This window comes from Oryctolagus cuniculus, chromosome 2 (genome assembly GCF_051225735.1).
Source record: "Oryctolagus cuniculus isolate XC-2025 breed Fujian yellow rabbit chromosome 2, ASM5122573v1, whole genome shotgun sequence".
NCBI lineage: Eukaryota > Metazoa > Chordata > Mammalia > Lagomorpha > Leporidae > Oryctolagus > Oryctolagus cuniculus.
Window position 1 is genome coordinate 125,400,359 of NC_142868.1, and position 24,664 is coordinate 125,425,022.

The 24,664-nt window shown below is 41.1% G+C and overlaps 1 long non-coding RNA gene across 3 annotated transcripts in view; it reads left to right on the top strand.

The window, feature by feature from the left end:
- Positions 1-24,664, top strand: part of LOC149128041 (uncharacterized) — a 61,324-nt gene that overhangs the window by 27,432 nt on the left and 9,228 nt on the right. Inside the window, exon 2 of one of the 3 annotated variants that reach the window (XR_016230250.1) lies at positions 4,036-4,829. The exons of 1 other annotated variant lie outside the window; for it this stretch is intronic. This is a non-coding gene — a long non-coding RNA (uncharacterized LOC149128041). Of the gene's footprint in view, positions 1-2,051; positions 2,913-4,035; positions 4,830-24,664 lie in introns of those variants that run through there. One more of the 3 variants, XR_016230251.1, reaches the window with a different exon arrangement.

Sequence of the window (24,664 nt, forward strand, 5' to 3'; positions counted from 1 at the left end):
TAAAAATTTTACCATTCAAAGTCGATTCTTAAAGATAAACCTCGACTTCCAAATGTACAACTTTTAAATGCAAATATTCTTATAGCATATTAAATTATTTCACTTGGAGTCCCTGGGTCTTATAATATCTTAGGAGAAAGTAAGGAGAACTGTGAAACCATGGACAGGCAGAGGTCATAAGCAGTGGGGTATGATGAAGAATGTGGCCATCATTTTAAAATGTCCTTACTATAGGCTTTAATCTGGAATAAAAAGACTAGTGCAGGTTTGCACATGTGGATAATACTATTTGTTGTCCTTACTGATATAGTGTTTCAATAAGCATTTAGTCAGAGGGTCCATGTTTCCTTCCACTGGAAATAAAGTTAGATCCTATGGAATTTTATAGGAAAAAATAACACTTTTTCTAAGATATATGGAGTACAAAGAGGTATAGGAATTTTCAGATAACTTATTTTCAGCCTTTTCCCCAGCCCTATCTGAAGCATTGGTTTGCAAAATGATGCAGACAGAGATTTATCTTTCCTTGCAGTAATGCCATCCTTAATATTTTATTTCTTGGTCAATGTTGTTCTGCTTGATCAATAAATTTTGATGTCTGGCTTCTCAGAAATCAATACTTGCTTCTTAGACCTATTTTTCAAAAAGTGCACTGGGAGGTTAATTGGTATGCTCAGGGCCACAGGGTGAGTCACTTACCGACCCCTGTCTAAGAAACCTAATATTATGACTACTTATTCCCCACACTCACCAAGATAGGCACTAGCAGTTAGAGAAAACACAACTTTATTTGCTACAGATCTTCTGAATCTTGGTTTTTATTTGAGATTTTTATTTGAGATTCCAAACTGTGCATGGTTTACATAACTTTCTATCTTGTTATTCTGAAGTTATTTCTCCTATTTTCCTTTTTTACCCTCTGTATTATTTTTAGACTTTTTTGAGATACGACTGGCATAGAAAATGCTGACATACTTAAATGTGCAACCAAATGAGTTTGGAGCTAAGTGAATCAACTATTTGACTCTACAGTTCTGAATCTATGTAATTTAAATCAGGATACTGCTTCATGTATTAGAAAATAGAGCAAGAAGAAACGTGCCAGGGGATTCCAATTCAATCCATCAAGGTGACATGTACTAATACCATCTTACTTGTTAAAATGATCAGTTTAAGGTCATAATTTATCAAAAAGATAGGATTAAGTGTCATAGGGATTACCTAAATAAGACCAGTGACTGCAAATAATAATTCATATAATCAAAAAGGAGAGAATGATCCTACATGGGAAGCAGGATACACAGCACTCATAGAATGGCAAATGCCCTAAAGAGCACTCTGGCCTCAGAATCAGCCCTTAAGGCACTCGGATCCTGCTAAAAAGCCCATCAGAGTTCCCCAGGCATGGAAAGCCAAAATACGGTGGAAAAAAATATAATGACCTAAATGAAAGATCCCTGTGAGATCCCAGTGGAAAGAACAGGCCATCAAAGAAGGGAGGTACCTTTCTCTGAAGGGAAGAGAGAACTTCCACTTTTTTTTTTTTTTTTTTTTTTTTTTTTTTGAGGGCTGTGGGTTTTATCCAGGGCACAGTGAGGAATCATCAGGAGTTTGGGGGCCAAAGGTGGAGAGAAATGATCGGATGATGAGTGACGACTCTGGGGACACAAGAGTGGGATTCGGGGAACCAGGGAGGAACCTAAAGTGGAGGTCAGAATGACGATGTGTCCATTTCACACGGCTCTCCGAGACGAAGGGACGCAGGGAATCCTTGACAGGGGAGTTCTCAGTAAGTGGCAGGGCAAGGTTTTTTCCAGAGGTGCTGTGGGAACCTCTCCAGGGAGTTGGGAAAAGCAGTGACCCTGGAAAGCCACAGGCCGGCTCTCTGGTCCCTCGCCTCCCTCAAGTCTCCCTTTAGTGTCCTCTTAGAGATACACCAGTCAATGCAATCCAACGTTTCCTGGCCTGCTTTCTTCTCCAAAGCACTGACTGCCTGCAGCACACTCTGTCTTACATCTTTTCTGTATTTGCCGTCTCCCCCACAACCCCAGAAATGAAGACTCTGTGAAGATAGGACTTCCGCCTGTTTCGTTCCCTGCGGGGTCCCTGGTGCCTACAATGGCTGGAGCGGCTCCTTGCAGACACTCAGCAAATAGCCGCAGAGCGAGCGAATGCAATGCCCTGGACTCTGTTCTCCTAAGCATCTATGCTGATAGGAATGCATCTCTTGGCAAAGGCAAGCTTGGGAAATGCATCTTCCTCAGAGCCGGAGGCCAGGCACTGGGCACGCCTGCACGTGGTGCTGGCTGTGGACTGCGGGACCTGGCTGTGTTGCTTGTCAGGGACGTGAGCTGGTCCTGTCGTCAAGAGTTCCAGCAGCCGCCTTCAGAGCCGTCCTCTCTCCTCTGCCGCTGCCTTCACGAGGCTTTGTTCCTCCATGTGTGCGCGCCTTACTTGGTGAGCACCCAGCTTTGGAGTTGGTTTGTTTTTGAGAGCAAATGAGCCATGGGGAGCCATGAGCCTCTGTGTCTGGGGCCCAGTGCCCATGGGCCCAGGGATTCTCAGCAGGAAGGGAAGGGGCTTCCTATCAACTTCAAGTTCATGAACCCACTGAGCTATGAACAGCCTGCCCGCCCACCATCGCTCCTTCCTCTAGCCTGTCCTGCCCACTGCTGCTAGACAGAGCTTCCCAAAACACTGCTCCTGTCCTGGCATCTCCTGCTGCGAAGGCTTCCCATGTCTCCCACACTTGGCTTGAGCTTCCCTCTGGGAGTTGGCCTCACGTTCTTGGCCAAGTGGATCCAGCTACTGGGCGTCACTGACCAGCCTGAGCCCTGGCGGGCAGGCTTGTCCTGGCTTCACTCTCAGCCCTGAGTCTGGAGAGCAGGGGCTCTTCCCGGCTGCACCGAGGCCCTCACCCCTCCCGTGTTCCATGGTTGTTTCCTCATTGCCGGGGCCTGATCCATGCACCCTCCCTGACCACTTGGGCAGCCTGTATCTTTGGTTGCATTTGGGCATTTGGCTGCATGTTTGGCTGGTTTTAGGCTTGGGAGCTTGTCGCTCCCCCTCTTCGTGGAGGAAGGACACTAAACCCTGCCTAGGTTTCCTATCCAAGTCAAGGCACCATTATGTCTCCTAAGCTTCATATCCAAGTCACGGCACCATTATGTCGCTCCCCGTCTTCGCGGAGGAACGACACAGGACCCTGTGCTGTTCTTTTGTCTGCTCGGCCCTTCCCGGGTTTGCTGCTGGTTCTTCCCGGGTTGGCTACCATCCCTTCCACCTCCGTGGAAGGGCGGTTCCCCCTGCCACTTTCCCCACTTCCGCGGGGGAGCGGCACACCGCCGGCCGGCTCTCTCGGGGGCTGCTCAGGTGTTCCTTCAGATAGATGTTCCCCTTAGATGTTCCCGGTGCATGTTGTCTCTCTCCTCCTTTATAGTCCTCTTCCATCAATCCCAACTCTGCTACCCACACGCCGAGTACGCTGCTCTCCTCCAATCAGGAGCAGGATCAGCTCCTGCAGGTTACTGGCTGAACTGGAGGCAGCTGTGTAAAAGTTGTTTTTACTCCTCTCCCAGCGCCATATTGTGGGAGAGCAGATGCATAGAATAAGTCTTAATTCCAGTAACTTAGTCTAGTCTCAGTTGCTCCCCACAGGAGCTCTCAGGTGGTGGAGCACTGGGAAGCCCGGTGTTCTTTCGAGATGTCACAATCTATCGACATATTGGATCCGGAGTTCACACCCAGGTGCCGTGCCACTTGCCAGAAAGGATGTTTGTGATCAATGTTAACTTGGGACCCTGGACTTGGGTTTATATAAGCTGGGAGAGGAAGCAGGTGCTGTCATTTTTTTCATGGATCTGTTCCTGTTAGTTTGTTCCTTGCTCATGTGTTCTGCTGATCCAGAGAGCTATCAGGAGTGGGTATCAATGGTTTAGAAAAGGGGAGGGAACAAGCCCTTAAATATGAGATAGTCGTATTAACTTATTTTTCCCCTGCAAGTCAGGAAAACACTGCTGTTTTCTTTCCTCCCAGCGACAACGCCTTTGTCCACGGCTCCTTGAGCACAGCCAGACCGTGAACTCCTTGGTGGCAGAGGCCTTGGCTATCTCTCCCGCTGCCCTAGCCCAGCATCCAGCCCCGGGCCTGGCGTGTTGCAGGCACTTGCAGTTTTATGGAACGAAGAAGACAATGAACAGCTGATTCAGTGGGAGAAATCATTGCTCTCGGAATTTTAGGTTTGCTGGTTCTACTTCCCTAGAGAGCAGGCCTCCTGCTTCTAGAATGAACCCTAGGCTTTTCAGTGACTTAGTATTTGTTTGTGGAGTGATGGATGGACAGACTGATGGATGGCACCCACAGCATTAAGCATTTCCACTTGGTGGTGGTGATGAGGAGCGCCCAAGAACGGTGTAGTGACAGTGGAGTAGCCGCAGCTCAGAGGTTGAGGTGGACGACAGGAGGCCAGACCTGAGCTTACCGATGCCGTTCAGGGGTTGGTCGCTGGCGGGATCCTGCTCAACATTGCTCATATCAAGCCAATCTTGATCTTCCAGTTCTACTGCCATTTCTTCCAAATACACACAACGGCTGGGGATACCATTCCCACTTTTCAAGCTTGGATCACTGTTGTCCAGAGTAATGAGGAAGATTCTTTGGATCATGTGATTGATGTTGAGTTGCTCACATATTTCCTGTTGTGATCGGAATGAGCGGCTAATCTCGGCCACAGAGTAATCAAATTCATCCAGGCTCTCTGACACACTATTATCCGAGTCATCTGGGCTAGCTGGGAGTTCATCAGATTGTTGCAAACGGCTTGGCATCAGCCAGGGAGCCAAAAAGAGCAGCAAAGGGGTTACTTGAGATGTTGTTGTTATTCTCCTGGTCTGTCATTTCACTTTAAGTTATCCTCCATCCAGACCTAGGGGGAGGGGCAGAGCCTGAAGGGCCAGCAGCGACACGACAGAGTCTCAGGGGCCCAGAACTTCCACTTTGACTATGGCTTGTCTAAGTAAGATCAGAGTTGGTGAACTCAAGAGGCTTCCATAGCCTTGGCAGCTCATGACAAGAGCCTCGGTGATTACTGATGTCCTAATAAGAGTGTTGGGCCAGTGCTGCGGCTCACTTGGCTAATCCTCCACCTGCAGCGCTGGCACCCTCAGTTCTGTTCCCGGTTGGGGTGCTGGATTCTGTCCTGGTTGCTCCTCTTCCGGTCCAGCTCTCTGCTGTGGTCCAGCAAGCCGGTGGAGGATGGCCCAGGTGCTTGAGCCCTGCACACATGTGGGAGACCAGGAGAGGGCACCTGGCGCAGCATGCCGGCCATGGCATCCATTTGGGGTGGGTGAACCACTGGAAAGGGAGGACCATTCTCTCTGTCTCTCTGACTCTGCCTGTCAAAAAAATAATATAAATAAATAAATAAATAAGAGTGTCAACTGTTAAATCAACAATGGGAGTCACTGTGCACCTGCTCCCCATGTAGTACCTCTGTCCTTAATGTGTTGTACTATGCAAATTAACTGTAAAACTACTCTCCAAACTATACTCTATACTTTGTGTATCTGTGTGGGTACAGTCTTTTGAAATCTTTACTTAGTATATACTAAATTGATTTGCTGTATATAAAGATAATTGAAAATAAATCTTGATGAATGAATGGGGTGGGAGAGAGTAGGAGAAGGGATGGTTTTGGGTAGGCGGGAGGTTATGGGGGGAAAAGCCACTATAATTCAAAATTTGTACTTTGGAAATTTATATTTATTAAATAAAAGTTAAAAAAAGAAAGAAAATAGAGCAAGAAAGAATAAAGTCCTATTGTGTTTAAACATCGGTTTAGTGATTTGAAGTAAAGTTGTATATTCCTACTCAGTGTTAAATTTTTTTCTTATTTTTTTTTTTTTTTGACAGGCAGAGTGGACAGTGAGAGAGAGAGACAGAGAGAAAGGTCTTCCTTTTGCTGTTGGTTTACCTTCCAATGGCCGCCGCTGCTGGCGCGCTGCAGCTGGCGCACAGCGTTGATCCGATGGCAGGAGCCAGGTGCTTCTCCTGGTCTCCCATGGGGTGCAGAGCCCAAGGACATGGGCCATCCTCCACTGCACTCCCTGGCCACAGCAGAGAGCTGGCCTGGAAGAGGGGCAACCGGGACAGAATCCGGTGCCCCAACCAGGACTAGAACCGGGTGTGCCGGCGCCACAAGGCAGAGGATTAGCCTAGTGAGCCGCGGTGCCGGCTCAGATGCTGGTCGGGGTGCCGGATTCTGTCCCAGTTGCCCCTCTTCCAGGCCAGCTCTCTGCTGTGGCCAGGGAGTGCAGTGGAAGATGACCTGAGTACTTAGGCCCTGCACCCCATGGGAGACCAGGATAAGTACCTGGCTCCTGCCATCAGATCAGCGCAGTGCGCCGGCCAGGCCACAGCATGCCAGCCGCGGCGGCCATTGGAGGGTGAACCAACGGCAAAAGGAAGACCTTTCTCTCTGTCTCTCTCTCACTGTCCACTCTGCCTGTCAAAAAAAAAAAAATTGAGCCTGATATCTGCCTTTTTAACAAGCTCTCACATAATGCAGCAGCAACTCTGAGTTTCTCATTCAGTGGTTTTCAGTTGGGCATGTACTTAACAATAACTGGAGACCTTTGAAGAAAGGCAATTGGAATATGAGGTGTGTCCTAGGCTTTGATAATTTTAAAGCTCCTGAAGAGATGATACTTGTCTGTTGAGATGGAATTCCACATAACCCAGGCCAGATTTCCTCACCCATAAGCTACTGGCTCATAAACCCTTTCCCATTGGTAGAGTCCAGTCTTCTCTTTTCTCCCATTTTCTTGGAATTCTGTAAGGCCTTCTAGTAAAAGATATGTTTTTACTTTTATAATTCTACTACATATTTCAATGTGTTAGCCATGTATTCCTAATCAAACCCTCTTTTTTGAGTATGAGATTGGATTTCCTGCTTTAAACAAATAAGCACATATCAGTACTATCATCTTGTTATTACTTTCAACAGATGGAGTTCATATTTGTAGGAAACAAACTTTTCAATCAACTAGTAATAACTAATATTTAACAAACAGTTGAGAACATGCTTTCATATAGTTTCATTTTTATTTCACAACAAGTTTGTACATTAAGTACTTTTTATCATATATGCATCTATATACAGAGAGAATAAGCAATTAATGTTAGCATGGATGAAAATGTGATAAACTTAGATTAAACATTTTGTCTTTGATTCTGTGTATGTTTTCCACTACATTTCACCCTTTTTATACCATTAAAAACATATCAGTTATGCTTTATGTTCCCTTATCAACTAGCTAACTTTCACAGACAACAGCTCATTTCAAATTGGCAAAATCTTTGACTAAATAATAAATTTGTAATAATCAATCTGCACATTTAAATCAATCAACTTGAATGCCAGTTAAAATAGTTTTCCAATTTTCTCACTTTCCTTGAACTATGCATCACTTATCACCAATAGTTTACACATGTATAGAAATTAATATTCTAGAACTCAGATGAGCACATTGTCTCATTATTTTATAGCTTCCAATTGTTCCAAATGAGAAATACTACTTAAATTTCACATGTTTATATTTATTTCTTTTTGTCAGAAGAGGATTTGCTAAACAAGTTTCCCAGTATTTTCCATTCATTGACCAGAAAAATCAGGATTCAAATCCATGCAGTGTTTAGAGTTTATACTGTGAACAGTTTTATCATTTATTAAAACACAGTGGTACCCAGTAGGTTAAATATTGTCTATGTTCCCTTCACTTGCTTCAGTGCCTGACTGGAACCCATTGTATGGAGTCTAAAATTTTTGTTTTTTGACTTTTCACAGAAAATGTTTGTTCATGCTTTCTTTATAAAATTGTTTTAATTCTTGCCCAATCAATCAAAATATCTGAAATGTGTGCTTCTATGTTAATCTATTCCATGTAAGGAATGCTTACCTAATTTTTTGCAAATACTTCATTGAGAACCATAAGCTTGAAGGGAGCATCTATTTTTTGTGTAAAGTACTTCCACAAACTGCATCTCATTTAAGTCCCATAACCACTGTACAAAACAGAAAGGTAAATGATTATTTTTCCCATTAAACAAATAAGAAAAAAAAAACAATGCAAATAAATGTTAATCTTTTAAATATCACCATGTGAAACTCAAAGTTGATGCGAACCTCTTCTATTATGACATGATATTAATATTTCAGTATGTTACTTAACTTTATAATAGCTTAAGAAGACTAATTTAACTTATTTAGTTAACTTTATTTAACTTATTTTATTCAATTAGGGCTTGCTGTGTGCCAGACCTTCTTTCTTTTAGGCCTTTCATAGATGCCAATTCATTTTATACTCACAACAAAATTTATAGGCTAAATATATTAATTAATGTCATTGAAAATAAATAATATAAATGATCAAATGGAGATATGTTAGTTTACATAGCTAACCCAAGGTCATAGAGTTGTAGAGCTCCAGTTTTTTTTTTTTTTTTTTTTTTTTTTTTTTTTTTTTTTGACAGGCAGAGTGGACAGTGAGAGAGAGAGACAGAGAGAAAGGTCTTCCTTTGCCGTTGGTTCACCCTCCAATGGCCGCCGCGGCTGGCGCACTGCGGCCGGCGCACCGCGCTGATCCGATGGCAGGAGCCAGGAGCCAGGTGCTTTTCCTGGTCTCCCATGGGGTGCAGGGCCCAAGCACCTGGGCCATCCTCCACTGCACTCCCTGGCCACAGCAGAGGGCTGGCCTGGAAGAGGGGCAACCGGGACAGAATCCGGCGCCCCAACCGGGACTAGAACCCGGTGTGCCGGCGCCGCTAGGCGGAGGATTAGCCTAGTGAGCCGCGGCGCCGGCCTAGAGCTCCAGTTTAATCTGAAGAATCCATAAAGTGCTTGATTTTGAGGACTTCGCTACATTTACTTGTGTGGAATTTATACATTGGTCTTTGTGTTTTAACATGAAGATCCATGGGCTGATATAGTAGCATAATGGGTAATACTATAGCTTTTGAAGCCAGCAACCCATGTGGGTGCCAGTTCGAGTCCTAGCTGCTCCACTTCAAATCTAACTCCTTGTTAATGTCTGGGAAAGCAGCAGAAAAGTGGTGTAAATGCTTGGTGGTCCCTACACCCATGTAGGAGACCCAGATGAAGTTCCTGGCTCCTGGTTTTGGTCTGGCCCAGCCACAACCACTGTGGCCATTTGGGAAGTGAACAAGCAGATATAAGATCTCCCCCCTACTCCCCCCTGTGTGTGTGTGAATATGAATTTAAAATAAATTGAGTACATGTCCCGTAACTTCTTTATCCAGTCTACTGTTGATGGACATTTAGATTGATTCCAGGTCTTAGCTATTGTGAACTGAACTGCAATAAACATTAAGGTGCAGACCGCTTTTTTGTTTGCCCATTCAATTTCCTTTGGGTAAATTCCAAGGAGTGGGATGGCTGGGTTGTGTGGTAGGGTTTGTATTCAGGTTTCTGAGGAATCTCCAGACTGACTTCCATAGTGATCTTACCAGTTCGCATTCCCACCAACAGTGAGTTAGTGTCCCCTTTTCCCCACATCCACGCCAGCATCTGTTGTTGGTAGATTTCTGTATGTGAGCCATTCTAACCAGGGTGAGGTGAAACCTCATTGTGGTTTTGATTTGCATTTCCCTGATTGCTAGTGATCCTGAACATTTTTTCAGGTGTTTGTTGGCCATTGGATTTCTTCTTTTGAAAAATGTCTATTGAGGTCCTTGGCCTATCTCTTAAGTGGGTTGTTTGTTGTTGTGGAGTTTCTTGATCTCTTTGTAGATTCTGGTTATTAATCCTTTATCAGTTCCATAGTCCAAGTGATCAATTTAAGGTCACAATTGATCATATGATAGGATTAAGAGTCAAAGGGATCACATAAACAAGACTAGTGTCTGCTAATACTAACTGATAGAATAAAAAAGAGAGAGAACGATCCAACATGGGAAGCGAGATACACAGCAGACTCATAGAATGGCAGATATCCTAAACAGCACTCTTGCCTCAGAATCAGCCCTTAAGGCATTTGGATCTGGCTGAAGAGCCCATGAGAGTATTTTAGGCATGGAAAGCCAAGACACTCTGGCAAAAAAAAAATAAAAAAAAATAAAAAAAAATAAAAAAGTAAATCTCTGGGAGTGAGATCCCAGTGGAAACAATGGGCCATCAAAGAAGGAGTTACCTTTCTCTGAAGGGAGCAGAGAACTTCCACTTTGACTATGACCCTGTCGGAATAGATCAAAGTCGGACAACTCAAAAGGCTTTCATAGCCTTGGCAACTTATGACAAGGAGCCTAGGGAGATTACTGATGCTGTAAACAAGAGTGTCAAATTGTTAAGTCAACAACAGGAGTCACTGTGTACTTACTCCCCATGTAGGATCTCTGTCCTTAATGTGTTGTAGTGTATGAATTAACGGTATAATTAGTACTCAAACAGTATTTTACACTTTGTGTTTTGTGTGGGTGCAAGCTGTTGAACTCTTTACTTTATATACAGAAGATAAATTTAGTATATATTAAGAGAATTGAAAATGAATCTTGATGTGAATGGAATGAGAGAGGGAGTGGGAGATGGGAGGGTTGTGGGTGGGAGGGAAGTTATGGGGGGGAAATAGCCATTGTAATCCATAAGCTGTACTTTGGAAATTTATATTTATTTAATAAAAGTGAAAAATAAATATTTTTTAAAGAGAAGATGAAGATACATTTGATATTAACAAATTTATCATAAATACATTTAAAAAGCAGTGTTAACTTCTTATTTTGATTACTCACAAAGAAAATAAAGCAATGTTTAAAAATTTTAAGTAATTCAGATTGAAGGCATATTTACTTTAATGCCCAGTTGGCAAAAAGTAATGCATTGAATAGCCGACGCCATGGCTCACTTGGCTAATCCTCCACCTGTGGCGCCGGGACCCTGGGTTCTAGTCCTGGTTGGAGCACCGGATTCTGTCCTGGTTGCTCCTTTTCCCGTCCATCTCTCTGCTGTGGCCCAGGAAGGCAGTGGAGGATGGCCCAAATGCTTGGGCCCTGCCCCCACATGGGAAACCAGAAGAAGGCACCTGGTTCCTGGCTTCGGATCAGCATAGCTCCAGCCATAGTGGCCATTTGGGGAGTAAATGTTTACTTGGAGAAGAAGGATAGACTAAGACATGTAGTTAGAGTGGGAAATAAACATTGTAGATACCATAGATACTCACAGATAAAATGATCAGTGTTTATTTCCTAGACTAAGATGCTCATACTGAAGATTCATCATAAGATCATTAAAATCAGGAAATTTGAAATTTATATTAGGTAAAATATAGTCCAAATTCAAATTTTTTGTTAGATATTTTTCCGTGTTTTTATTAATTTACTTTTTAAATTGTATTATATATTCGAAAGGCAGAATTATGAAGAAAGAAGGAGAGACAGAAAAGACAGAGTGAGAGAGGTTTGGGGAGAGAGAGATCTTCCCACTGCTGGTTCACTTCTCAATTGGCTACAATGGCCAGGACTGGGGCTGGATGAAGCCAGGAGCCAGGTGGTTCATCTGGGTCTCCCACATGGGTACAAGGGCCCAAGTACTTGGGCCATCTTCTGCTGCTTTCCCAAATTCATGAACAAGGAGCTGGATCAGCACTCATGTTGGATGTCAACATCATAAGCGGCAGCTTAGCCTGCTATGTATGGCACAATGCTGGCCTCTCCCTTATTTTCATTTTTACATCATTAATTTTTTTTCATTTTCCTTGGGCCACAGTCTATCCTGGGTCATGCATTCTATTCAATTCTCATGTCGCTATAAAATCTTTAAACTGAAGAGGGATTCTTAGATAATTTTTTTTCTAATTTGTTCATAGTTTTGAAGGGTATGGGCCAGTTTATTTATTTGTTTACTTATTTATTTATTCCTTCACTTACTTATTAAGCAGAGAGAAAGAGAAGGAGACAGAGACACAAAGAGGGTGCTCCTATTTACTGGCTTGCTTTCCAAATTCTGATAATGATCCTGGCTGGACCAGACTTAATCAGGGCTGGAAATTCCTTCCAAGTCTCCTACATGGTTTGCAGAAACCCAACTACTTGAGCTATTTTCTGCTGCTTACTTGTCTACAGTAACAGGAAGCTGGAATCAGGACTGGTACTTTAATCCAGGTACTGTGATGTGGGATGAGGACATCCCAGCCAGAGTTTTAACCACTGGACCAAATAAATGCCTGCCCCCAAGTTATTTTGCATTTGACTTTTATTTTGACTTTGTCTGATGTTTCCTCATAAATAAATTTAGGAAATGTGTTTACTTAATGGTACTACAAACATGCCTTCATGCTTTTTTCATTGTACTTTATCATAAATCTTGTAATGAATATTTGTCCTCCTAGAGATGTTAACTATGATCACAGGATTAAAGTAATGCTTTGTGTATTTCTCTACTCTAAATCTTCTCACTTGTAACTAGTAAGTAAAGTTGTCCCTCAGTATCTATGGCAGATTTGTTCCAGGGATTCCAGCAAATGCCAAAATCTGTAGATGTTGAAGTTCTGTGTATAAAATAGCATAGCATTTGCATGTAATATACGCAACCCTCCCTTATACTTTCAATCATCTCTCAATTACAATACCTAAAACAATGTAAATGCCATATAAGTAGTTGTTTTGCTGTATTGTTTAGGGAATAATGCCAAATGAAAAATATGAACAGATGCAAATCTGTGAATACTAAGGATCAATGGTAATTTGTGAAGAGATACTTTGAATCTGCATAATAATCAATAATAATCCTACTTCTCATCAAACTTCCAGCCACAATCACTAGTATTCATCAGTGATTCTTGCCTAAATCCATGATTACTGTGATGATCTCAACATAGAAATTCCTTCCAATTTAAGGATGGATTTTATCTGTTTGTTTCATTTTTTCCTTCATGTATTCCTTCCTCCCTCCTTTCATTCTTTCTTTGGATTTTATTTAAATTTGGTCTCATTCATTCTTACTGTATTCAATGGTTCATTATTGTGGGGAGCAGCCCGGACTGGACTGAGTTACTGGAATTAAGACTTATTCTATGCATCTGCTCTCCCACAATATGGCGCTGGGAGAGAAGAAAACAGCTTCTACACAGCTGCCTCCAGTTCAGCCAATGAACTGTAGGACTTGCTCCTGATTGGAGGAGAGCAGCGTGCTCGGCGTGTGGGCAGCCGAGTTGGGATTGGCAGAGGAGGACTATAAAGGAGGAGAGAGACGGCATGCACCGGGAACATCTAAGGGGAACATCTAGCTGAAGGAACACCCGTGCAGCCCCCGAGAGAGCCGGCCGGCGGTGTGCTGCTCCCCTGTGGAAGTGGGGAGTGTGGCCAGGGGGAACTGCCCTTCCACGGAGGTGGAAGGGATAGTAGCCAACCCGGGAGGAACCAGCAGCAAACCCGGGGAGGGCCGAGCAGACGAAAGAACAACGCAGGGTCCTGTGTCGTTCCTCCACGAAGAGGGGGAGCGACATTTATAGATTCTGGAAATTAATGTGTTATAAGTTGATTTGCATATATTTTCTCACATTCTGTTGGTTGCCTCTTCATTTTGTTAACTGTTCCCTTTGCAGTACAGAAACTTCTTAGCTTGATGTGATCCCATTTGTCAAATTTTGCTTTGATTGCCCATGCTTCTGAAGTGTTTTCCGACAACTCTTTGCGTATACCAATGTCTTTCAGTGTTTACCATATGTTCTCCTCCAGTAATTTGAGGATATCAGGTCATAGATTTAGATATTTTATTTATTTTGAGTTGATTCTTGCATAAGATGTAAGGTAGGGGTATTGCTTCAAACTCCCATGTGGAGATCCAATTTTCCCAGCACCATTTGTTGAAGATGTTGTCCTTTTCCAAGGGATTCATTTTAGCTCATTCATCAAAAGTGAGTTGCTTGTAGATTCATGGATTGATTTCTGGAGTTTCTGTTCTGTCCCATTGCCTACATGTCTATTTTTGTGCCAGTACCAGGCTATTTTGAGTATGACTGTACTGCATGCAGGAAACCTGGTATTGTGGTGGCTCCAGCTTTGTTTTTGTTAAATAAATAATGATATCTGCAAATTGGGATAACTTGACTTCCTCTTTTCCTATTTGTATCCCTTTGATTTTTTTTCCCTCCTTAATGGCTCCACCCAAAGCTTCCAGGACTACATTGAATAGCTGTTGTGAAAGTGGGTATTATTGGCCGGCGCCGTGGCTCAATAGGCTAATCCTCCACCTTGCGGCGCCGGCACACCGGGTTCTAGTCCCGGTCGGGGCGCCGGACTCTGTCCCGGTTGCCCCTCTTCCAGGCCAGCTCTCTGCTATGGCCAGGGAGTGCAGTGGAGGATGGCCCAGGTGCTTGGGCCCTGCACCCCATGGGAGACCAGGAAAAGCACCTGGATCCTGGCTCCTGCCATCGGATCAGTGCGGTGCGCCGGCTGCAGCGGCGGCCATTGGAGGGTGAACCAACGGCAAAGGAAGACCTTTCTCTCTCTGTCTCTCTCTCTCACTGTCCACTCTGCCTGTCAAAAAAAAAAAAAAATCTTTAAAAAAAAAAAAAAAAGAAAGTGGGTATTATTGTCTGATTAAAGTTCTTGGTGGAAATGCATCCACCTTTTCCCCCATTCAGTTTGATGCTGGCTGTGTGTTTTTCTAATATTGTCTTGCTTGTGTTTAGGAATGTTCCTTCTATACCCAATTTACTTAAGGTTTTCATCATGAAAGTATGTTGTATTTTATCAAATGCTTTCTCTGCATCTATTGAGATAATCATATGGTTATTTTTTAAAGATTTTATTTATTTATTTGAGAGGTAGAGTTACAGACAGTGAGAGGAAGAGACAGAGAGAGAGGTCTTCCATTCATTGGTTCACTCTCCAAATGGCCACAACGGCCGGACCTGCACTGATCTGAAGTCAGGAGCTTCTTCCCAGTCTCCTATGTGGGTGCAGGGATCCAAGGACTTGGGCCATCTTCCACTGCTTTCCTGGGCCATAGTAAAGAGCTGCAGTGGAAGAGGAGCAGCCGGGACTAGAACTGGTGCCATTGGGATGCTGGCGCTGCAGGCAGAGAAAGAACCTACTGTGCCACGGTGCTGGCCCCATCATATGGCTTTTAACATTTCAGTTTTTAAAATTATGTATCATATTTATTGATTTTCATACATGGGACCATCCCTGTATAACAGGGATTAATCTCACTTGGTCTGAGTGAATGATCTTTCTGAACTGTTGATGGTTTGATTAGCTAGTATTTTGTTGAGGATTTTTGCATGTGTGCTTGTAAGGCATGTTGGTCTATACTTCTCTTTGTTTTACCTTTTTCTGGTTTTGGAATTAAGGTGTTTCTGGCCTCATGGAAAAATAAAACTGAAATATTAGAAATGAAGCATTCAAAATGTCAAATAAAAACACAATTGAAATTCTTAATAGCAGATTTGATGATCAGAAGAAAGATTATGCAAGCTAGAAGATAAAACTTTGGAAGTATCTTAGACCAACCAAAAAAATAAAAAAGTAAAAAAAAGAAAAATAAGACCAGTGTTTTAGGGGTCGGCGCTGTGGCGCAGTGGGTTAACACCCTGGCTTGAAGTGCCAGCATCCCATATGGGTACTGGTTTAAGACCAGGCTGCTCCATTTCCAATCCAGCTCTCTGCTGTGGCCTGGGAAAGCAGTAGAAAATGGCCCAAGTTCTTGGGCCTCTGTATTCATGTGGGAGACCTGGAGGAAGCTCCTGGCTCCTGGCTTCAGATCGGCACAGCTCTGGCTGTTGTAATCAATTGGGGAGTGAACCATCGGGTGAAAGACCTCTCTCTCTCTCTCTCTCTCTCTCTCTCTCTTTCTCTTTTCTCAGAGGCTGCTTCTCCTCTCTCTGAGTAACTCTTTCAATAAATAAATAAATCTTCTGACTACAATGGAATGAAATTGAGAATTAAGAATCTAGGAATCTATAGAAAATAAGCAAACACACAAAGACTAGACAACATGCTCCTGAATGAATAGTCGGCCACAGAAGAAATTAAAAGGGTAATCAAAAATTCATGGAAACAAATGATGATTACAGTGCATCAAAACTATAAGATATAGCAAAAACAGTGTTAAGAGGGAAGTTTGTATCAATTAGTACCTTCATCAAGAAGTTGGAAAGGCATCCAATAAATGAGTTATCAGTGCATTTCAAGGACCTAGCAAAACAGCAAGCCAAACCACCCCAAGTTAGTAGGTGGAAAGAAAAATTTAAAATTAAAATAGAAATTAGCAACATTGACCCCCCAAAAAATAAGAGATCAGTGGAATGAAGAGCCTTTCTTTTTAAATCAACAAAATTAAAACATCATTGGCCAAAATAACAAACACAAAAAAAGAATACTAGAGATGAAAAAGGAGATGTGACAATGGATACCACAGAAATAAAGCTGTCTGTATGAATTCCTGATGATTCTTTTTATGTCAACAAATTTGAGAATCTAGAAGAAATAGATAGATTGCTGGACACTTACAATCCACCAAAACTAATGCACAAAACACTGACAACCTAAACAGACCAATAACCAATATGAAGATTGAATCAGTAATAAAGAACCTAACAACCAAAAAAAGCCCAGGACTGGATGGTTTCACTGCTCAATTGGACCAGATCTTTAAAGAACTAATTCCAATTCTTCTGTAACTATTCTGGACAATTGAAAGCCTCCCAAACTCCTTCCATCAGGGCTGCTGATTTCATTTTTATGTCAAAATTAATCCAAACTTTTACAGTAGAAACCATTCAAGTTCCCTATATGGTCTTTAAACATATATGTAATTATTTATATATGCATATATATTAATTTCTGCAACAAAATTCTGTGGATAATTGTCCAAGTAACATAGAATAATCACAACTATCTGCAAAGGGTTGAGCAAGAGAAACATCAATAAAATGATAAAAAATACATTTGTCTTTGATTTTTTGCAAGGCAGGTATTTCTCATGTAGACATATGAGAATTGCCTGTACATTAAAGAACCTTCTCTAATATATTTTTATATCTTCTTTGATGTTAATCAAGGCAAGTGCTTTCAGTAATTTCCTTTGAGAAAGAACACAGCCTTATATATCAACATCTAAAGTTGATTTCTGATAGAAGAACAAATTTACTTTTCCTTGTTTGCCTCCATCATTCATTTCCATTGTGAAAATATAAAGCTTTCCACAATATTTGCATCCTACAAGTGCTTCGAAACAATTATAACACATCATTTGGTATCATTTTCCCTTTTCTGAAAACATCATACTGACAGTTATTAGATTGCTGTTCTGTATGAAAAAGTTAACATACTTTAATTATTAAAACAGATTAGTCACATATATTCATGTATGAATATCACACTAGACAAATGAGAAATAAATAATAATTTAGTTTATGCATTCTGATAGAAATATTTATCCCATGATAAATTTGATGAAGTCATCTTCATTGAGGAGTTGGCTATCAACAAATCTTATCTCTTGAATTCTGGGCTCAGTTTGAAATTAGAGGTAGATATTCCCCCCTCTTAATTTGAGCATATTTTGTGAATTATTTATAGTAAGTGACTTCCTATTCTGCTGTCTTATAATAACATAATTTCAGATGAGAAATAAAATCTTTAGCTACTTTTAAAAAGGATTAATCATAAAGATTACAGGTTTATATAAAAGCCTTGTTTGGCATCTAATGATATTACCCCATGAATCTTTAATATATTTACTATCTTTATAGATAAAAAGGAAATAAAGAATTATTAAGAATTACACTAGGAAGAATTCTAATATGATCCCCATAATCTATGCTATTTTGTGTTACTCTTATGATTTTAAGTTATGGCAGAATGTAGCTCATTGTATATTGAAAAGTTTATGGACAACCCATATTACCTTTTTCATATTAACTTTTTAAAGCATCTTAATGTTGTAGTTTCATGAAATTACTGATCAGTTAACCTTAATTTACAAAGCTTTTTAAAGTTGGCTAATCCAATTGCAAGTCTTAGCAAGGCAGAACATTTTCTTAATGCTTATGTAAGAATTCGTCTGAAAAACTCAATGTGTTAGGAAAACTGAACCAGAAAGAGGATACAGCTGGCCTTGCAGAACTGTGATGTTCTAAGAGGCCTTCTATGAGATGACAATGACTTCTGGTTGATAGCTCTTGAATAGAGGATCCAAATACCAAAATACACAATCTATAGTTTCTATGGATTAGCAGTCCATTATGACCCAAGTGGGATATCCAAATTTGAAGCATTGTATTAAAAAAAATAACTTTTAGGTCCAGCGCTGTGGCAGAGTGGGTAAAACCACTGTCTGTAGTGCCAGCATTCCACAGGGGCATCACTTCAAGTCCCGGCTGCTCCATTTCAATACAGCACTCTATTGCCTGAGAAAGCGGCAGAAGATGGTTCAAGCCCTGAGGCCCCTACACCCACATGGGAGACCTAGAAGCAACTCTGGGCTCCTGGATTTGGATTGGCCCAGCTCTGATCTGCAGCCATTTGGGGAGTGAACCAGAAGATGTAAGACTCACCCCCCTCTGCCTCTGTCTCTCTAATTCTGCATCTCAAATAAAATAAATCTTTTAAAAATTAACTTTTGGTAGGATCTAAATTTTATGCAGATCATATAGGTCCTTAAAGTAATTAGATGCAAGTCAAATCAATACTAAAAATCCTCATGAGAATACACAACAAATACAGCTAGGATTTCCATTACAAATTAAAATAATGTAGGGACTCCTGCATTGAAAAGCAAGTAAACAAACAAACAAAAACTAATATTTCAGTAGGGAAATTGACATTTTTAGCTTCAATGATTGTTTATAGCCCTGAACAGTGTTTTTTTTTTTTCTTGCTATTTGTTGAACTCTTTAGTTAGTGTAAAGTTAACCTTATAAGTACAGAGTAATCTGAAAGTAGATCATTGTAAAAATTTAGAGAGGGATTATGATAGGAACAAGGAAGAAGTATAGGAGAAGGAGGAGGAGGAAGTGTGGAAACATGGGTGGCAGGTAGGATTAGATGGGAAGTATCACTATGTTCCTAAAGATTTTATACATAAATTGCATGAAATTTGTATACCTCAAATAAAATTTAAAAAAAAAACACTAATAATCAAGTCAGAAAGGCATTGCAATGAATATATCCTTGTGTAATGTCTGTATTTCTCTCTGTAAAATCATGAGATAGCAGGTGCTCACTTCTGTGACTTTCCATGAAATTTGAACACAGAAACCAAACCTGCAATTTTGCTAAATGGTGGTTGATACAAAGAATACTGAAGGAAACGCTATGTTTGTGGTAATAGAGGTAGTAATATGAATGTTTTACGGTATCAAATTAAAGTTCAATAAAGTTATCCAGACAGAGAGAATAATGGCAGTGTGGGTTCACTGATCTGTGGTCCTGATTGTGCCAACAAGGAATAATTAGGAAGTCAGAAAGGTCAAAACATGTGCAGTACATATATACTTTATGCACAATCCAGAGACTTGCATTTTACATACTGCAAAAAACAGTTAACACAGCAGGCTTAGAATTGTCATGCTTAAAATAGGCCTGGTAGCAAAGTTGGCCCTAAATTAACATTTGAGAATTGGAGTTTCACATGTTCTTGCCGTTCCCTAATTGAGGAGAGTGATCCACTCTACACAGACTATGCATACAACGTGTTTTTTGTCAAATTCTTCCTTTTCTTTTATGAATCTGGGATTTTGGTATGTGCTATGCAGAGTGTACCAACTTCCGTAGTTCTAGAAAACCCTGGTTATTGAGTCTCTAAAGAGCTTCTTGGGCAGAAACATGGTACATGTGTTGGTTTGATTGATTTTTTGCTGGTGGTCGGAGTAGTCTGACCTCTCACGGGAAGAAGCAGCATAAGGAAATCGGCACTTCATTTGAGATCCTACCTTTGTCTTTCTCTTGTAATTTGACCCTGTGTCCTTACCATATTACTTTAATAAATCTTAGGTAAAAGTACAACTATATGATGAATACTGTGAATCCTTCTGTAAATCTTCTAGATTCAGGGTCTTAAGGAATTTGATGCACACATACAGCATTTATTCTTCCAATGATGATTCCAAAGAAGATATTCCCTTTCATTTTGAAAATGAGAAGCCATTCTTGATATTGCTGAAGAACTTGTCCATGTCACAGACCTGTGAAATACAGGGCTAGGAAGAAAACCAATGTGTGCCTAGCAAAGAATTTTTAATTGAATTATAGATTATGCGAGGATGGAATTTAAAGTATTTTTACTTGGCCTACTCTTCTCCCATCATAAAAACTTTTGGCTTTTCTATATACATTCTAATTATTCAGTCACTCATCCATTCAGCCATATATCCCCTCACTTCAAATTCATTGAATTTTAAATCCCAGCCACAAGCTATGCTTTCCTCATTATAATTGGCCACTAGTATGTGAAGTTCAAACCTACTTGAACAGTTATGACAATAAAAGAAAGTATATTAATAAACTACAATTGGCTCTCATGGACATTTTCCTCTGTCCTCATTCTCATTTGTGGATACAATAACTAAGCTTCTGAGAATGCATTTTAGCTGTTTAAGTATTGAATGTTTTATACAATTTATACCCCTTAAGAATAGATCCTAGTGACACCATTTATTAATATTTCTATATCTAAGAAATTCCAGATTTTTCTGTAACTCTCACAATTAAGACTGGGTCAAAATTATCTGGCTAAAATAGTCTGAAGAGTCACTGTATTTAATGGTCAATATTATAAAACTTACTCTGAGTCAAAGACGTTTCTGTACAGTAAAACCTTATGGTTGTCTTTTTCAAAGAAAGTTTGTTTTTATTTAGTTAAACTATGGGGGTGGTGACTTTTATCCACTGGTACACTCTCAAAATGCCAGTTACAGCCAGGTGTGTGCTACACTAAAACTAGGAGTCCAGAATTCCATCTGGTCTCCCATGTGGGTCACAGGGGCCCAAGTAATTGAGCCTTCATTTGTTGTCTCCCAAGATACATTAACAGGAAACTGGGTCACCAGTATATTTATCATAAATCAAAACAGCATTCCAATATGGGTTGTGGATCTCCCAAACCAATGGCTTCAGTTGTTATGACACAAGGCTTGCCCTACAGTTAAGTCTTATAGATTCTTTCTTGAAAATAAAAAACAATTCCTATACATATTGGCCATTTGTCTCTTCCTTGGTGAAATGTCTATTCAAGTATATAGCCTTTATTTTAAAACTATTAAGACTTAGAACTTGCAAATACACTTTAGAGATTAATCTTATTTTATTTTATTTATTACTTATTTTGCCAGGCTGAGTTAGACAGTGAGAGATAAAGACAGAGAGTTATAGACAGTGAGAGAGACAGAGAGACAGAGAGAAAGGTCTTCCTTCCGTTGGTTCACCCCCAAAATGGCTGCAACGGCTGGCGCGCTGCGCTGATCTGAAGCCAGGAGCCCAGGTGCTTCCTCCTGGTCTCCCATGCGGGTGCAGGGCCCAAGCACTTGGGCCATCCTCCACTGCACTCCCAGGCCACAGCAGAGAGCTGGACTGGAAGAGGAGCAACTGGGACAGAATCTAGCACCCCAACCTGGACTAGAACCCAGGGTGCCGGCGCCGCAGGCAGAGGATTAGCTGAGTGAGCTGAGGCGCCAGCCGAGATGAATCTCTTATCAGAAAGGTTTTGCAAATGTTGTCTGTCATCCCATAGTCTGTCTGTTCACTCTGTTAATTATATTCTTTGGTACTGCATAGAAACTCTTAAGTCCCATTGGTTTGCTTTTGTTTTGTCTTTGCTTTCTTGGAATATTCATATAATTATCGTTCAAGGTCATGAACATTTTCTCCTATATTTTCTTTTCTACCAGTGAAAATTTAATCTTAAAATTGAACTTTTTTTTTTTTTTTTTGTAATTGAAAAATTGGATGTATTTGTGCTCCAAAGACTTCATGGATAATGGGCTCTAAAATCCTTAAAAAGTGTTGTGTTTGCTTCCTCCTTTTCAGAGAAGAACCAAAACAAATGTTAAGTGACTACATTTCAAGGCGAGTGCCAGAAAGAGAACACTGTAGCTTGACAAGAGATACACAGGACCACATAGGACAGAGATGGCAGCACAAAGAGAGACACAAAGTAGGATGGTAACCATGACCACAGTCACATGGCCAGGGAGAGATTCCCCTCTGCAGGGGAAAGGGTACTGGGGAGCACGAGGAGATCCCACAATTAGGGACATTGGAAATAACAACCTTGGCTGCAGGAGAGATCCACAGTTATTAGCCACAATCATTCACAGGAAGGGCCCAGGCCCAGTAAGGGAAACTGACTGGAGTATACATGGTTGCTTTGTGGCATTGAAGGAAATAATTTTGTCTTTCCTCTAAACCCCTGAGCATGGGTTGTCTCAGAGTGATGATATATTAAGAAAACACTGTCAAATCCATATTGCCTTAGGGGGTAGAATATCTTGAATAGTCCCGTCCTAAGGACCCCACAAATATTCCACTATGCTAGCAATTAAGACTGCACTATCACAGACAAAACTGGATCCAGCAATAAGAGTGACCCCATCATTTAAACCCATAGAGGGTACTGTTATTCATGGGCCAGCCTATTCAACACAGTAGGGTATGTGCTGTTTAAGGACAAAAATAGCAAAGCTCTTGCCTTTGCAGATTTTGGAGTCAGAAACCCAGCAGTTTCTCCCTCTCCAAACGGCAGCACACACTAGTCATAAACTGAAGCCATGCTCAAAATGGCTTCCATCTCCACCCCAATCTGGCTTTGGTGGGTACTCTAAACTCCAGCATCACCTCAGCTCTGGTTGGTATGGTTATTTGCCAGGACTACATATTCTCCTTCTACATCCTAATTTAGGTTGGTGAGTACCCTCATCTCCAAACTAGCTGGTGCGAATGTGCCCTGCTGTGCTGGTTTGCTCTTGGAAATCTGACCTAGCTGTTCAGGTCTCTTTTCCAGAATGCCACAGCTTTAGTGGGAGTAGGTGACCGCACATGTAGGTCTCAGATTTCAGCTCTGGAACTACCATGACCCCACCTATCACCACTGAGCTCTACACACCCTTGCTGGAACTGAGAAGAGCCCCCCATACCTCTGCTACCTTTGTTAACAGTAGAAAAAAGACATGGGGATATTACACTTAAGAGTCCTACTGGAACTGAAGCCCAGTTGCCTACCAAACTGATACCCAAAGAACATATTCAGGAAAATGCCTCCAATGCATTGAAAACTCTTTAAAGTAATAGGGACAACTGATCTACCAGATGCTCAAATATTAATGTGGGGCACAAGATACATGAAAAAGTTAATGTGATACCTCAAAAGGTGTGGCATAACACTTTATATCAGACCCCAACAATGGCCCAAGTGTATGGGCCCCTCCCACCCACATAGGAATCCAATGAAGTTCTTGGCTCCTGACTTTAGCCTGCCCTTGCCCTGAGCATTCCAGTCATCTGAAGGAGGTGAACAAGAGGACAGATGATTCTCTCTTTCCTTTCCTCTCCCTCCCATTCTCCCTCACCCTCTCTGTAACTTTGATTTTAAAAATAATTAAAAAATCAAAGTCACAGAGTGGACATTGTGGCACCATGGTTTAAGTTGTGCTTAAGTCCAACATTCAATATTGGAGTGCAGGTTTGAGTTCTAGCTACTACACTGCTGATCCAGTTCCCTGTCAATGCACTTGGGAAGGCATCAGACGAAGGCTCATGTACTTAGTTCCAGGTTCTTGGTTTTGGCTTGACCCAGCCTTAGTTGTTATTGGCATTTGGGGAGTGAACTAGTGAATGGAAAGTCATCTCTCTGTCTCCCTTCCTCCCTCTCTACCTCTTCCTCTCCTCTCTCGGTCTTCCCCTTTCTTTATTATTCTGCCTTTCAAATAAATGAATCCTTCAAAAGGAAATCAAAACAACAATAACATTGTCTCTCACTTGTCACAATGGCTATTAAAACACAGTAGTCTGGATAAGGGTGGGCAGACATTTGAATACTTGCACGTTGTAGGTGGGAATGCAAATTGGTATTACTGCAATGGAAAAATTAGTGAGGAAATTCTTCATAAAGTTAAAAATAGAACTGACTATATGATCCAGAAACTCTTTATGGACATTTATCTAAATTAACAAAAATCGGTCTGAAGAAGATTTTAATACTCTTATGTCCACTGCAGCACTATTCTCAATAGCCTAGTTATGTACTCACTTAAATATTTATTCACAGATGAATGAATAATGAAAATGTTGTATGTACATATAATGTGCTACTATTTTGCCTTATTTAATCCACAGTGTTGATTAGCTGTATTGTTGCTTTGTTGATTTTCTGTCTAGTTGATCTGTCTATTGATTAAAGTTGGGGTGTTGAAGTCCCCTGTTATTGTGTTGGAGTTTGTCTCTCTTTCAATCCATTAACGTTTTTTTCATATAGCCAGGTGCCGTGTAATTGGGTACATACATATACATTTATTATAGTCATATCTTCCTGTTGATTTGATCTCCCTTACTACATAGGGCCCTTCATCTCTTGTAACAGTTTTTATGTTAAAGTCTATTTTTCTCGTAGTAGGATGACAATATGTGCCCTTTTATTATTTCCACTAGCATGGAATAT